The following is a 15,872-nucleotide window of genomic DNA, read 5'->3' as shown; positions in this document are numbered from 1 at the left end:
GCTGATCTTCAAACATAAAAACACAGGTGTACTCATAACACAGACCTCAAGAGATACAGAGAAAAAGTTTTAGGAGAAAACATTTTCGATCTCTATGTCCTATTGCACAGTTCACCACATTGTTTACCTCAAATATTAAAAACCAGCAACATCAAAGTATTTTGTTACAAGAGGTAGAAACAAAACAGCAAAAATTGACAATATTTTAAAAAGTTGGCCATCAGTTATCTAGTACAACATTCCTTATAATAGAGCTTTTAGAGTATACAATGGAAATGTGATATAGATAACAAATGTTGATGAGAAATTGGGCCTTAGCATGTGCATTAAAGAACAATTTTACTAGCAAAAAGAAATAGAAAAAAAATCACGTCAAAAAAAAAAGGAAAATGTTTTTTTAAAATCTAAATAACGCCCATGGACACAGACAATAGGTTGGTAAAGGCCTGGGGGAAAGGGGGGCTGGGGCAGGTAGAAGGGAAAAAAGGGGAACATATGTAATACTTCACCAATAAAGATTTAATAATAATAATCCTATATCAGGGGTCCTCAAACTTTTTAAACAGGGGGCCAGTTCACTGTCCCTCAGACCATTGGAGGGCCGGACTATAGTTTAAAAAAAAAAACTATGACCAAATTCCTATGCGCACTGCGGGCCCGGGACGAGTCGGCTGCTAAGCAGGACAGGCAGTGGCACCCGGCGGGCTGAATAAATGTCCTCGGCGGGCTGCATGTGGCCCGCGGGCCGTAGTTTGAGGACGTCTGTCCTATATCATAAAAGCCTAATATGCAAATCCACCGAATGTCTGAACAACCTGTGGAACAATCGATTGCTATGATTCTCACTGACCATCAGGGGGCAGACGCTCAATGCAGGAGCTGCCCACAGCCCACAGGCCCCAGGCCAGCCAAGGCGGGTGCCAGCAGGGGCCACCCAATTGTCCCATTGGTGGTGGCAGCGGGGCAATCAGGGGACAGGGCCGGTGAGCGGGCAGCACCAGGCTGGCCAAGGCAGGTGCCAGCGGGGGCCTCCCCGATCGCCCCGCCAGTCACCCCACAGAGGGAGGCAACCCACGGCAGTGGGGGGTGGGGCCGGCGAGCAGGTGGCGCCAGGCTGGCCAAGGCAGGTGCCAGTAGGGGCCCCCCAATTGCCCCGCCAGTCGCCCCACAGATTGGCCCTGATTGCTGGCCAGGCCTAGGGACCCTACCCATGCATTAATTTCATGCACCCAGCCTCTAGTAAAATATAAAATATAAATAACTGGGCAAGTTAATTTTCACGTCTGTAAATAAAAAAGTATTAAAATACAAAATAGCCCAACCAGTGTAGCTCAGTGGTTGAGTGTCGACCTATGAACCAGGAGATCACGGTTCGATTCCCTCTCAGGGCACATGCCAGCATTGTGGGTTCAATCCCCAGTAGGGAGCATGCAGGAGGCAGTTGATCACTGATTCTCTCTCATCACTGATGTTTCTATTTCTCTTATCCTCTCCCTTCCTCTCTGAAATAAATAAATAAATATATATATATATATACACACACACACGCACACACACACACATATATATTTAAAGTGGTCTTTATAAAATGCAAAATAATTATAGTAAATGTAATACAAGTATATCATTAATATTTAGGAGAATTTATAAATATCATATATATGCACTAAGATTTCAGTGCAATAACAGGCAAATGTCAAAGAGAAATACAATAGGTTAAGTTACTTAAAAATTGCTCACTGTAGTCACAGAAATGCAGATTAAATAAGGTACAACTTTTCACAATGGAATTAGCAAGAACTAAAAATGATGCATAGCCCTGACTGGTTTGGCTCCGTGGATAGAGCGTCAGTCTGCGGACTCAAGGGTCCCAGGTTCGATTCCAGTCAAGGGCATGTACCTTGGTTGCGAGCACATCCCCAGTAGGGGTTGTGCAGGAGGCAGCTGACCGATGTTTCTCTCTCATTGATGTTTCTAACTCTCTATCCCTCTCCCTTCCTCTCTGTAAAAAAATCAATAAAATATATATATTTTTTAAAATGATGCATATACCCAATGCAATGAAGGTATGGTAAAATAGGTGCAGTTATATATTGCTAGAGAGATATAAACTCATATAATTCTTTCAAAAGCCAAGTTCATAATACATATATTAAGAACCTTAAGGGAAATCGGGAAGATGGCGACCGGCAGGAAGGTAGGGAGGGAGAGAGTATGAGAGAGTGAGGAACCCATAGAGGAGAGTGCAGGCGTGTGTGGTGTGTGTGTGTATGAGTTAGGGACAGTTAGATTCTGCAGGTCCTCCAAGGGACTGCCAAACCGGGCAGTCTTAGACGGCAGAGGCCCGTGCACAAAGCGGACACTTCTGGGAGGCCGATGCGGGCACAGAGACCATGCCATCTTGAGAAACAGAGCTGCTTGAGAGTAGGATCCTGGTCTCAGACACAAACCAGGACCCTGCAGCCCCTGGGGACAGAGATCTGCGACCACAGCTTCAGACCAACAGACAACAAGAATCCAGACTTCCCGGCAGCAGATTTCTGTGAGTCAAAGAGCCTATCCCTCTCCCCGCAGGCTCGAGGATAGCGCCATAGTAACTGATAGACCGCCCCCCCCCCCCCCCCGCCCCCTCGCTCAAGCCCCAGCGCCTAAGGGAAATTGAGCTTGAGAGCTCCGGACACAGCTCCCCTACGGGGAATTTGAGCTTGAGAGTGCGCGCGCACGCCCGGACCACAGCGCTGCTACTGGAATTTGAGAGACTGCAATCTGCTCCCTGCAACGCAATCGGGCGAACAAACCCGAAGCCCATGCAGGGCGGCAGTGCCACCTGACTTTGATTCTGGGCAAGCGCACACGGAAGTCAGTTTTCCACAGCGCAGGCACACCACAGAGCTACTGCGCAACCCAGTCCCCCAGGGGGACCTGAACCCAAATTCCCCTGGCAAGAGGCAGCACTGAGCACCACCGACTTGACTCTGTTTCTTACCGTGTGCGCCTGGGATCCCTGACTCACAGCGCATTCACACTAAGAGCCAGTGACTCCAATTCTTGGTCCATGTGCACACGGGGACCCTGATTCTTAGCGAGAAGCCACACGAGGCAACAGAGACTCTGATACACGATTCTTGGTGCAGACACAGGGAAACTCTGACTCCTGGCACATGCTAGGAGACTCATTTTCGGCACATGCCAACAATGCGGTGCAGGCAGGGTCCCTGATTCTAGGTGCGCACACAAGACCACACTGAACGCTGGGAACACTGACACTGGGCAAGCCTGGTTCCCACCAACCCATGGCAGCCACACATCCTAGTGTCGGAGCACTTCAGTGAAACTCGGGTGGTGCGAAGTTTCCACGGCACACGGCCCAGGTCCATGCAACTTGAAGTTTGAACCTTCTGGTGATAGTCAGAATGGGGAGACAACACATTCCCCAGAGGAAAGAAAATGAGGAGTCGCCAAGAAAGGAAATTAGTGAAATTGAAGCATGCAACATGACCGAAAAGGAGTTCAGAGTAATGGTCGTGGAATTTACACATCGGATGGAGGAAAAAATCAACAACCTATGCAAGAATTAGGAAGAAATGAAAAGTGATATAGCTACAATCAAAAACACCATGGAAAGTTTCAACAGTAGACTAGAAGAAGCAGAGGACTGAACTAGTGAGTTAGAAGATCAGGTACAGAAACAAGCTCAATCTGAACAGCAATTGGAGAAAAAAATTAAAAAAGCAGGAGGAAAGCCTAAGGGAGCTTTGGGACAACATGAAACAAAGTAACATACGTATAATAGGGCTGCCAGAAGGACAAGAGCAGCAAGGATTAGAAAATCTATTTGAAGAAATAATGACAGAAAACTTCCCAGATATGGGGAAGAAAAAAGTTACACAAGTACAGAGAGTCACAAGCAGGATCAACCCCAAAAGACCCACAGCAAGACACGTCATAATTTCAATGGCAAATATCATTGACAAAGAGATTATCTTAAAGGCAGCAATAGAGAGACAGAGAGTTACCTAAAAAGGAACCCCCATCAGATTATCAAACGATTTCTCAAAAGAAACACATCAAGCTAGAAGGGAATGGAAGAAGGTATACAAAGTGTTGCAAAGCAAAGGACTGAATCCAAGAATACTCTATCCAGCAAGACTATCAATCAAAATTGAAGGGGAAATCAGGAGCTTCTCAGACAAAAAAAAGGCTAAGGGAGTTTATCACCACCAAATCAGCAATGCAAGAAATGCTAAAGGGAATACTGTAAAAAGAAGAAATAGGTAAGAAGGAACACAGACACAAAAAAGATATGATTACAAACAAATACCTTTCAGTAATAACTTTAAACGTAAATGGACTAAATGCTCCAATCAAAAGACATCGAGTGGCTGAATGGATAAAGAAACACAACCCATATATATGCTGTCTACAAGAGACCCACCTCAGAACAAGAGACTCACACAGATTGAAAGTGAAGGGATGGAAAAATATATTTCAGACAAATGGAAATGAAAAAAAAAGCTGGGGTAGCAATACTTATATCTGACAAAATAGACCTCAAAGTAAATGCCATAACAAGAGATAAGGAAGGCCACTTCATAATACTAAAGGGATCGATACAACAAGAGGATATAATCCTGATAAAGATATATGCACCCAATGCAGGAGCACCCAAATACATAACAAAACTCCTAGAAGATATCAAGGGAGAGATCGACAACAATACAATCATAGTAGGGGACTTTAATACACCACTGACTTCACTGGATAAATCCTCTAGACAAAAAAATCAGCAAAGACACAGCAACCCTAAATGACTCACTAGATCAGATGGACTTAACTGACATCTTCAGAACATTTCACCCCAAAGCCACAGAATATATATTCTTCTTAAGTACATATGGGACATTTTCAAAAATAGACCACATATTGGGTCACAAGCAAAGTCTCCCCAAATTCAAGAAGATTGGAATCATACCAAGCATCTTCTCAGACCACAATGCCATAAAATTAGAAATAAACTACAATAAAAACAATCCAAAAATCTCAAACTCTTGGAAGCTGAATAGCATGCTATTAAATAATGACTGGGTTACCAATGAGATCGAAAAAGAAATTAAAAGCATCCTGGAAACTAATGACAACAAAAACACAACAATCCAAAATCTATGGGACACAATGAAAACAGTCCTGAGAGGGAAATTTATAGCTCTACAAGCCTACCTCAAAAAACAAGAAAAAATGGTAGTAAATCATCTAACTCTACAACTCAAAGAATTAGAAAGCGATCAACAAAATAAGCCCAGAGTGAGTAAAAGGAAGGAGATAATAAAGATCAGAGGAGAAATAAATGACATAGAGGCCAAAAAAACAATACAAAATATCAATGAAACCAAGAGCTGGTTCTTTGAAAGGATAAACAAGATTGATGAAACTCTAGCCAGGCTCACAAAGAAGCAAAGAGAGAGGACCCAAATAAACAAAATCAGAAATGAGAGAGGCGAAATAACAACAGACCCCACAGAAATACAAAGGATTGTTTAAAAATACTATGAACAACTCTACTCCAACAAACTAGATAACCTAGAGGAAATGGACATATTCCTAGAAAAATACAACCTTCCAAAACTCAATCGGGAAGATTCTAATAATCTCAATAGACCGATAACTATGGAAAAAATTGAAGCAGTCATCAACAAGCTCCTAGCAAACAAAAGCTTGTGGCCAGACGGCTTCACAGGGGAGTTATACCAAACACTCAAGGAAGAACTAAAACCTATCCTCCTCAGACTATTCAAAAAAATTCAAGAGGAAGGAACACTTCCAAGCTCCTTCTATGAAGCCAGCATCACCCTAATACCAAAAACAGATAAAGACAACACAATGAAAGAGAATTACAGGCCAATATCCCTCATGAACATAGATGCCAAAATCCTCAACAAAATTCTAGCAAATCGGATCCAGCAATACATCAGAAAGATCATACACCATGACCAAGTAGGATTTATCCCAGGGATGTAAGAATGGTACAATATCCGCAAATCAATAAATGTGATACATCACATAAACAAATTGAGAGGTAAAAAATCACATAATCATACCAATTGACGCAGAAAAAGCATTTGACAAAATCCAAAACCCCTTCTTGATCAAAACACTCAGCAAGGTGGGAATAGAAGGATCATACCTCAACATAATAAAAGCCATATATGACAAACCCACAGCCAACATCATACTCAATGGACAAAAACTAAAACCATTTCCCCTAAGAACAGGAACAAGACAGGGATGCCCACTCTCACCACTCTTGTTCAACATAGTACTGGAAGTACTAGCCATTGCGATCAGACAAGAAGAAGAAATAAAAGGCATCCAAATTGGGAAAGAAGAAGTAAAACTGTCCTTATTCGCAGATGACATGATACTGTACATAGAAAACCCTAAAGACTCCATCAAAAAATTATTAGACTTAATAAATGAATTTGGCAATGTAGCAGGATACAAAATTAATGCCAAGAAATCTATGGCATTTCTTTACACCAATAGTGAACTTATAGAAAGAGAGACTAAAAAAGCAATGCCATTTAACCATCTCACCAAAAAAATTAAGATACCTAGGAATAAACTTAACTAAGGAGGTAAAAGACCTATATGCGAAAAACTACAGGAAACAGAAAAACGAGATGGAAGAAGACATAAATAGATGGAAGAACATACCGTGTTCATGCATTGGTAGAATCAACATCATCAAAATGTCCATACTACCCAAAGCAATCTACAGATTCAATGCAATCCCCATTAAAATACCAATGGCATATTTCACAGACCTAGAAAGAACTCTCCAAAAATTCATCAGGAATTAAAAAAAGACCCCTAATAGCCACAGCAATCCTGAGAAAGAAGAACAAAGTAGGTGGGATCTCAATACCAGATATCAAGCTGTATTACAAAGACACTGTTCTTAAAACAGCCTGGTACTGGCACAAGAGTAGACATATAGATCAATGGAATAGAATAGAGAACGCAGAAATCGACCCAAACCACTATGCCCAATTAATATTTGACAAAGGAGGCATGAACATAAAATGGAGTCAAGATAGTCTCTTCAACAAATAGTGTTGGGAAAATTGGACAGATACATGCAAAAAAATGAAACTAGACCACCAACTAATACCATACACAAAAATAAACTCAAAATGGATAAAGGACTTAAACATAAGACAGGAAACCATAAAAATACTAGAGGAATCCACAGGCAGAAATATCTCAGACATATGCCGAAGGAACTTCTTCACCGATACTGCTCCTAGGGCAATGGAAACAGAAGAGAAAATAAACAAATGGGACTACATCAAAATAAAAAGCTTTTGCACAGCAAAAGAAACAATCAACAAAACAACAAGAAAGCCCACTGCATGGGAGAACATATTTGCCAATGCTATTTCAGATAAAGGTTTAATCTCCAACATTTACAGGGAACTCATACAACTTAACAAAAGGAAGATCAACAATCCAATCAACGAAGGAGGACAGAAGGAAGGATAACAGACATATGAAAACATGCTCAAAGTCACTAATTATCCGAGACATGCAAATCAAAACAACAATGCAGTATCATCTCACACCCGTCAGAATGGCTGTCATCAACAAATCAACAAACGACAAGGGTTGGCGAGGATGTGGAGAAAAAGGAACCCTCATGCACTGTTGGTGGGAATGCAGACTGGTGCAGCCACTGTGGAGAACAGTATGGGGTTTCCTCAAAAAACTAAAAATGGAACTCCCATTTGACCCAGTGATCCCACTTCTAGGAATATATCCCAAGAAACTAGAAACACGAATCAGAAAGGATATATGCACCCCTATGTTCATAGCATAACAATTTACAATAGCTAAGATTTGGAAACAGCCTAAATGCCCATCAACAGATGAGTGTATTAAAAAACCGTGGTACATCTACACAATGGAATACTACACTGCAGTAAAAAAAGGAGTTCTTACCATTTGCAACAGCATGGATGGAACTGGAGAGCATTATGCTAAGTGAAATAAGCCAGTCAGAGGAAGACAAATACCACATGACCTCACTCTTCTGTGGAATATAATGAACAATATAAACTGATGAACAGGGACAGATCCAGAGGCAGAGAAGCATCAATCAGACTGCCAGACCTCAGAGGGAAGGTAGGGGAGGGTGGGGGAAAGGAGGAGAGATCAACCAAAAGACTTGTATGCATGAATATAAGCCTAACCAATGGACATGAACACCAGGGGGGTGAGGGCATGAATGGGGGTGTGGGGTTGGGGGTTAATAGAGGGATGAGGACACATATGTAATACCTTAATCAATAAAGAAATTAAAAAAAAAAATAAAGAACCTTAAATTATTCCAAGCCCTTGACCCAATAATTGCATTTCTGGGAATTTATCCCATGAAATAATGCAAACAACAACAAATGAAAGCATTATGCATAAAAATGTTCATTGAAACATTATTTATAAAAGTTGGAAGGAGGGAATCAATCTATCTATATGCACATGCTGCACTATTAGTATTATATTGGGACACAGAAAAGAATCAAATAACCGTATGGTGAGGTAGAGGGTTGGGAGGATTTCACAAAAGTAACTCTTCACAAGAGTATTAAAAAATAAGCAGATTTTACCAAGAAAAAAGAAGGGAAATATGAATTTCATACAGAGAACATCGGGTGTAAAATCATGGCATCATGAAATTCTATATTCAAGTATGGTATATCTGTAATATGTTTAGAACATGCTGCTTCCTATCTCCCAATGGTTTTCAGAAAGTGGTATTTTCCAGTGGTACAAACACACACAGAACAATAAACATAAGATATTAGGCTAGCTGGATGTGATTATTCATCTATGTATAATTTGGTATGCCAGGAGGCATGTAGAAGGGTTTTAAAAAACAGATGGGCATTTGTCTTAAGCTAAACTCATCATTAGGTTTTATGATGTATTAGAAAGAATATCTAACTACTGGTAATTGGTAAGCCACAGCCAATCTCTCTAGTTCTCACTTACATCACCTTAAAAGGAGAAAATAAGTGTTCAACTACATCAAATTATTGTTATAGTCATGTGAAATGGATTTGAACATAACGTAATACAATCTCCTACCTCCCCAAACTAGCTCAACCTCATTCCTTTAAATTATTATGTACCTCATATTTATCCCTCTGCCCATACACATTGCTACTAGTCTAGTATTACCACCTGACACCAATTTCTACAATAAACACTGGTCTTTCTTTCCATTTAACAGATTTCTTCCAACTCTATCTTTCTGAAACAACTTTTTAATCATGTCACAACTCTGCTTAAAAATCTACTAGCTAATCCAAATTTCCCTTTCTAACTTCCTTATTATTTTCAAACAAATTTTAGGTAGGTTTCCCTCCATCCATTTCTTTGTTCAGGTTGCCATTCTAAGATAAAGTATCTACAACCTCTTTTAAAGCCCAACTGAAATTGAACCCCTTTAATTCCAAACCATTTTTCCCTTTTACATTTAGAGATATCAATAGCAATACTTAAGCATATGAACTATCCTGAACCATGCTACCTTCACATACAGTATAAACTCATATTATTGGGGGTAGGGGAGTGTGGGTAATATCTAGTTGGTAGGTTGTATTAAAATATAGTAAATATTAACTTTGACATGGGCCACAATGGAGATGAATATACTGTTTCTCAATAAGTCCAGATAAGTCCAACACAACCAATCTGACCACTAGCATTAAAACAAATATCATTTACTGAGTTCTAGATACTCATAGCTGGCCTGCAATTAGGAGCTATGATACACAAAAAATATTTATATTAAGACCTAAGAGCCACACTTACTGTAAGACACTCACACTGCAAGAGCTTACTGTGGAACAGAAAGCACCTGATTCATGTATCCCACCTAGACCAGAAGTTCACTGAGTAAATGATGGCCATTAAAATTGTTTTTTTCCTTCCCCACCCCCAGTTATTTTCCTAACATAAATAATTGAATTTGCATAAGTTAAACTCACAAAAGATGAGACTTGACTCTATGTATACCCTTTCTCTCTAAATAAATTACTAACTCCTTGAGCATGTTACAGGCCATGCATTTTATTCTGGGCACCCTGAACTTTTTCCAGTTATTAAGATAGATGCTGACCTGATTCTTGTTCTCAACTTAGTGATCAATTTATTTAACTAATCACTACTGCCTAATATGAGATTATTAGCACATCACAATAGTACTAAACATGAGAAACTAATAAGCGTTTTTTATTTGTTTCTCTGGGTAACTACAGGATTATTTTTAGCTCACTTGTGAAGAGCTGAGATTACAAATACAGAAGCAAACATGCCAGATACATGTAATTAATTTAGTTGGTACCTGTAACATATCAAATGCTACCTACTTAGAATAAAATATTTGCAATGAGTCCCAAAAAATGACCTAGTTCAAAAGGTGTCTCACATTAAGATGAAAAAGGTCAAATTCAAGGTACTATATGTCATAGCACACTTCATTAAAAAACAAACAAAACCCAGTAAATTCTAGTCACTTTCTATTTGGCGCCTTTTTTTTTTTTCTTCCTGAGCATGGCTTCCTCCTACCCTCCCATTTCACACATAGTACAAAAGCACTTCCACATTCTTTAAACAATTTTTTTTCTTTTATGAGTTTTGGCAAGTACACCTATGAACAGACTTTCTGGAGAGGGAAGGGGAAGGAGAGCTTTTACCTAACCTGCCAAAGTTACTACATGTTCTCTTCCTGGATCAACTGTTTACTGTTTACACAGCCCTTCCCTAACCCTTTAACTTCCGACTTCAAATCCCCAAGGTCTGATTATAGATATTTTTCTCAACAAGCTTGCAGAAAATATTAATGACAACACACAGGAATTCAATGTTATGACACTTAGACCACAATGAAGAAAAATATTTTTTTTCTTACTGATTTTAGAGAGAGAAATATGGATGTGAGAGGTACATCGATAATTGCCTCTGCTACATGCCCCCACTGGAAATCAAACCCCCAACTTAGGTACCCTCCCTGTCCAGGAATCAAACCCTCGACCTTCCAGTGCACTGGACGCTGTGGTCACTGTTCCAACCAACTGAGCCATGCTTGCTAGGGCAATGGAGTATATCTTGATACTCAATTATATAACAATACTCCTCTCCACTTAAAAAAACTGTTTATCCTTTTTGTTGTTCCTACCCACCTCCTAACAATACTTCCATTAGCTCTGAAGTAGCCCCTCTTTTAAATAGAGATCTGACCCACAACCTCTGTCAGTTACTGTTGCCTCACAGACCTATTGCTTTCAGTATGCTACACTAACAAGCCATAAAAGGAGAAACCGGGGAAGCCTTGTGGAGGTCAGGGTAGAAGCAGGTGTGAGTGGGTCCAGCAGAAGGAGACACGGCTGCCAAAGTGTTTGAATCCATTGGCAAGTTTGGCCTGGCCTTAGCCGTTGCGGGAGGCGTGGTGAACTCGGTCTTGTATAATGTGGATGCTGGGCACAGAGCTGTCATCTTTGACCGGTTCCGTGGAGTGCAGGACATCGTGGTGGGGGAAGGGACTCACTTTCTCATCCCTTGGGTACAGAAACCGATTATCTTTGACTGTCGCTCTCGACCCTGTAACGTGCCAGTCATCACTGGTAGCAAAGATTTACAGAATGTCAACGTCACCCTGCGTATCCTTTTCCGTCCGGTGGCTAGCCAGCTTCCCCGCATCTTCACCAGCATCGGAGAGGACTATGAGGGGAGCGTGCTGCCGTCCATCACCACAGAGATCCTCAAGTCAGTGGTGGCTCGCTTTGACGCTGAAGAACTCATCACCCAGAGAGAGCTGGTCTCCAGACAGGTGAGCGACGACCTTATGGAGCGAGCCGGGACCTTCGGGCTCATCCTGGACGACGTGTCCTTGACGCATCTGACCTTCGGGAAGGAGTTCACAGAAGCGGTAGAAGCCAAACAGGTGGCCCAGCAGGAAGCCGAGAGGGCCAGATTTGTGGTGGAAAAGGCCGAGCAGCAGAAGGCGGCAGCCATCATCTCTGCTGAGGGCGATTCCAAAGCTGCAGCGCTGATCACAAACTCACTTGCTACTGCGGGTGATGGCCTGATCGAGCTGCGCAAGCTGGAAGCCGCGGAGGACATCGCCTACCAGCTCTCCCGCTCTCGGAACGTCACCTACCTGCCAGCTGGGTAGTCGGTGCTCCTCCGGCTTCCCCAGTGAGGCCTGCCCTGCCCGCACCTGCTCGCCCTGTGGGCCACAGCCCTGAGGATTCTTAACATTTTGTTCCTTCTGCCCCTGTCCCAGAATCACTGTGAAATTTCATGATTGGCTTCAAGTGAAGGAAATAAAAGTAAAATCACTTCAGACCTCTAAAAAAAAAAAAAGGAGAAACATCATCCTGAGACTTACAGACTGAACCCTGATTTGTTTCAGATCCTCAAGATGAGCTTTCCTGCTTTTTTTGCTCACCATAATGGTTTATGTTAACAATAATCTTTCTTACAAGAAAGTTCAAAAGTATGTTTCAACCATCCTATCCTATATAATAAAAGGCTAATATGCAAATCGACCGAACAGTGGAACGACCGGTCGCTATGACGCACACTGACCACTAGGGGGCAGACACTCAATGCAGGAGCTGCCCCTTGGTGGTCAGTGCGCTCCCACAGGGGAGCACCACTCAGCCAGAGGCCCTGAGCCAAGTGCAGCAGCGGTGGCGGGAGCCTCTCCCGCCTCCACGGCAGTGCTAAGGATATCCAACTGCCAGATGTCCCACAGGAGCCAGCCTAAGCCGTCAGTTGGACATCCCCCGAGGTCTCCTGAACTGCAAGAGGGCGCAGGCCAGGCTGAGGGATCCCCAGTGCATGAATTTCGTGCACCAGGCCTCTAGCGTCATCATAGAAACTGGAAAAGATGTAAGTATGGCTTCTCTCTAAACTCAGTCACAAAATAGCCTTCTACTTCCACCTTTCATTTACCTCAAAACTCATCATCATACAAGATAACAAAAAATGATTATGTAGAAGTTTTAAGGTTTCCTTCTGAACATTTCTTGCAAGCAAATATTCATCACAATTTTACAAATAAGGAAAGTAAAACCAATTTCATTATCTTAGTACAGCAATAATAAAGTTAAGTAAAGACTAACCACTGAAAATAAGACCTTGTACATTTATGTTTGAATTTTTTTATCTTTCCTTTTCATACTCTCTATTTTTAGTGTCATTTCTATTATTAGTGAAATTCAGAACTAATGTAATTACAAGTTATTGTCGGTCTTCTTCATTCATCCAAAGGAACTGAAAAAAAGTAGAAGAGTTTTTTGAGTCAGTTATCAAATCCCCTTGGAAATTGAGAAAAGGGAAAGCGAGGTGATATTCTCCCTGCTCAATGTTGTTAACAGATATGACCACACATTAAGTTTCAAGAAAAACCATTTATAAAAGCACAGGAAAAGAACAAAGTAGGGAGTAGTTCTGGTTAATGCCTTGTGAAACACAATATTTTGAGTAACTTTTGACAAGAAAGGGCAGTTTTGTCTATTTTAACCTGCCTTTACAAACAACACCTATCATTGAAACTGATTAACCCACCTTCTCTAGAAAAAGCCACACAGTCGATTGTGAAAGCTATGGAGAAAAAAGAAGATCCCATAACATTTTCTTTTCCTTCCAGGAGAAGTGTGGGTGATCTCAAAAAGACTGCAGAACCACAACCACTCCCATTGCCCATTTGACCTAGCTTTATTTGTCATATAGGGGACTCATGGTGCCCTTTTTTGGATCTCTGAATATTCAGTTTACTCATTCTTCTTGGTCTAATTCAATGCTACTTAAACCAAAGAGCCTTTCTAATGATTCCAACCAGTAGTTATCTCTGTCCTATTCTGAGGTTTCACAAATTTTAATCCACAGCTCTCCAAGATTATGTTTGAAGACAGCATTCAGTATTAACATGATGAATGAAGGTAGCTTCCCCCCTTTTCCCCTTTTATTATACTAAAACAATGAGTATATCAAATACCTGTGATTCTCCTGTGGTTGTCTTTAGTTGATTCATTTCTTAAGTAATGGCTAAATTGTCTACTGTTTTGTTGGATTACTAATATTTTTAAAATTGAGTCCATTACCTCATATTTCTTTTTTATACAAATGCTAGAGGCCCAGTACACAAATTTGTGCACGGGTGGGGTCCGGCAGGGCAGATCTGGCTGGGCAGGCCAGGGGGAGGGGCCCCAGGCTGCAGGCTGGCCCCACCCCCTGGTCGAACTCTGGTGGAACTCCCAGTCAAGGGGACAATTTGCATATTACCCTTTTATTATATAGGATATGAATCTGAAACAAAATCCAAAACCTTCATTTTGGTGAAAATATAAGGTCTTCTGTCCATCTGATTTATCAAGTGGGAAAGGAAGGGAAATTAGATTTATTTGAATTTTACTCCCTTTTATTTCCACAGCTTATTCTGTGATGAGATGCTAAAGAGCAGGGAAATAGCTGAAGGGACAATAGTCAAAGAGAGAGAAAAAAAGGGCATAGAATAATTCACAAAATGACTAATTTAACCTCAAATAATGGCAAGTTAACTGTATATATAGTTATTATCCTACACAACTCAAAACTGAAATGTAACATGTCGTCCTTTAATAACCTTTGAATTTATTATTTAGAAAAAAAGTACAGCCTACCATCAACTAGATTAAATTTGGCCATATATTCTGTTATATTACTAACATATCCAGCCATTTGTGAAGCCAAGAAAGAGTAAAATGTACTCTTAGGACTGGTACTCAACCTTGAAGTGCTGAAAGCTACTTCATCATCTACTGTGGGGACAAACACATGCATGCACATGTGAACCTAACACTTTGTTGTGTGGAAAGCTCAGCATAAACACCGTCATTGTAAATCACTGAGGTATCCATTCCTTTTAACATACACAAATCAAGGCAGAGCTAGAGCTCCCTGTGATTCCTACAAGGATATCTGAAATCACATATAACTTTTTTGTCCTCCCGCTTTTCTCACTGAAAGCTTGAGATGTGGAGGTTATTTTCCTCTCCCACAACATGCAGGAAACTATCATAGCACAACTAGTTTACACATTATCATTTAAATACTGTTAAGACCACAGTTGTGCTTAATATTCCACAAATGACCCAGAAAGCAGAAAAGACCTCATTAGATTCCTTCTAAAAAATTAGTTATCTTTCTAGTTTTATGTTTAGCATTACCCTAATCCAATTATAATGTCTTTTCTTTCCCATTTTGCCTTACAACACTCATAAACTAAAAGTAGTCACTTTTCTGCATATTGGTTGAAATTGTTTAACAGGCTAGTCAATAACAGTTTCCTAAAACTACACATAACTATAAAATACAATAATATTTTCAAATCAAAGATAATTCAGTTATTTATCTATAATCAAAGTCATAAAACATAATTTTCCAAAAATTATAATGGTTGTATAATCTAGATTTGTTTGGTTTGGGTCAAGATGAGATACATGATGAGTAATATATTAATTACCTTTTACACTTGGTTCCTTCAAAGCTTCTTCATTTTATTCAACATTTAGTTTAAATTAAATATTTTAAATTGAAGCTGTTCTATGTTGCAAACACAGCTAAAATGAAGAGCTTCTGTGGCAGCAGTGACCAGATTTTAAATGCAGGTAGATCAATAAAAAATAAAATAAAAAAAAAAAAACACCACCAAGCACAGGCTCCATGTGTGAGTGGAATGGTTTATAATAGCTTGCAAATGACTATGTGCTTGCTGTAACCAGCTGTTCTTAAATTATGAATATGCAACCAATTCATGTTAAAGCCAA

The 15,872-nt window shown here is 40.5% G+C and overlaps 1 protein-coding gene and 1 pseudogene across 10 annotated transcripts in view; one reads left to right on the top strand and one right to left on the bottom strand.

Moving 5' to 3' along the window:
- The window catches only part of BAZ2B (bromodomain adjacent to zinc finger domain 2B), a 372,529-nt gene that overhangs the window by 273,683 nt on the left and 82,974 nt on the right, over positions 1-15,872 (bottom strand). The window lies entirely within an intron of this gene.
- LOC308248227 (prohibitin 1-like) lies at positions 2,180-12,259 on the top strand (annotated as a pseudogene). The gene is made up of 2 exons: positions 2,180-2,197; positions 11,290-12,259. The product of its transcript is annotated as a prohibitin 1-like (transcript).

Source organism: Plecotus auritus (assembly GCF_963455305.1).
Source record: "Plecotus auritus genome assembly, chromosome: 5".
Lineage (NCBI taxonomy): Eukaryota > Metazoa > Chordata > Mammalia > Chiroptera > Vespertilionidae > Plecotus > Plecotus auritus.
Note: the sequence above shows the minus strand (reverse complement) of the source record. Positions and strands in the feature narration are given on the sequence as shown.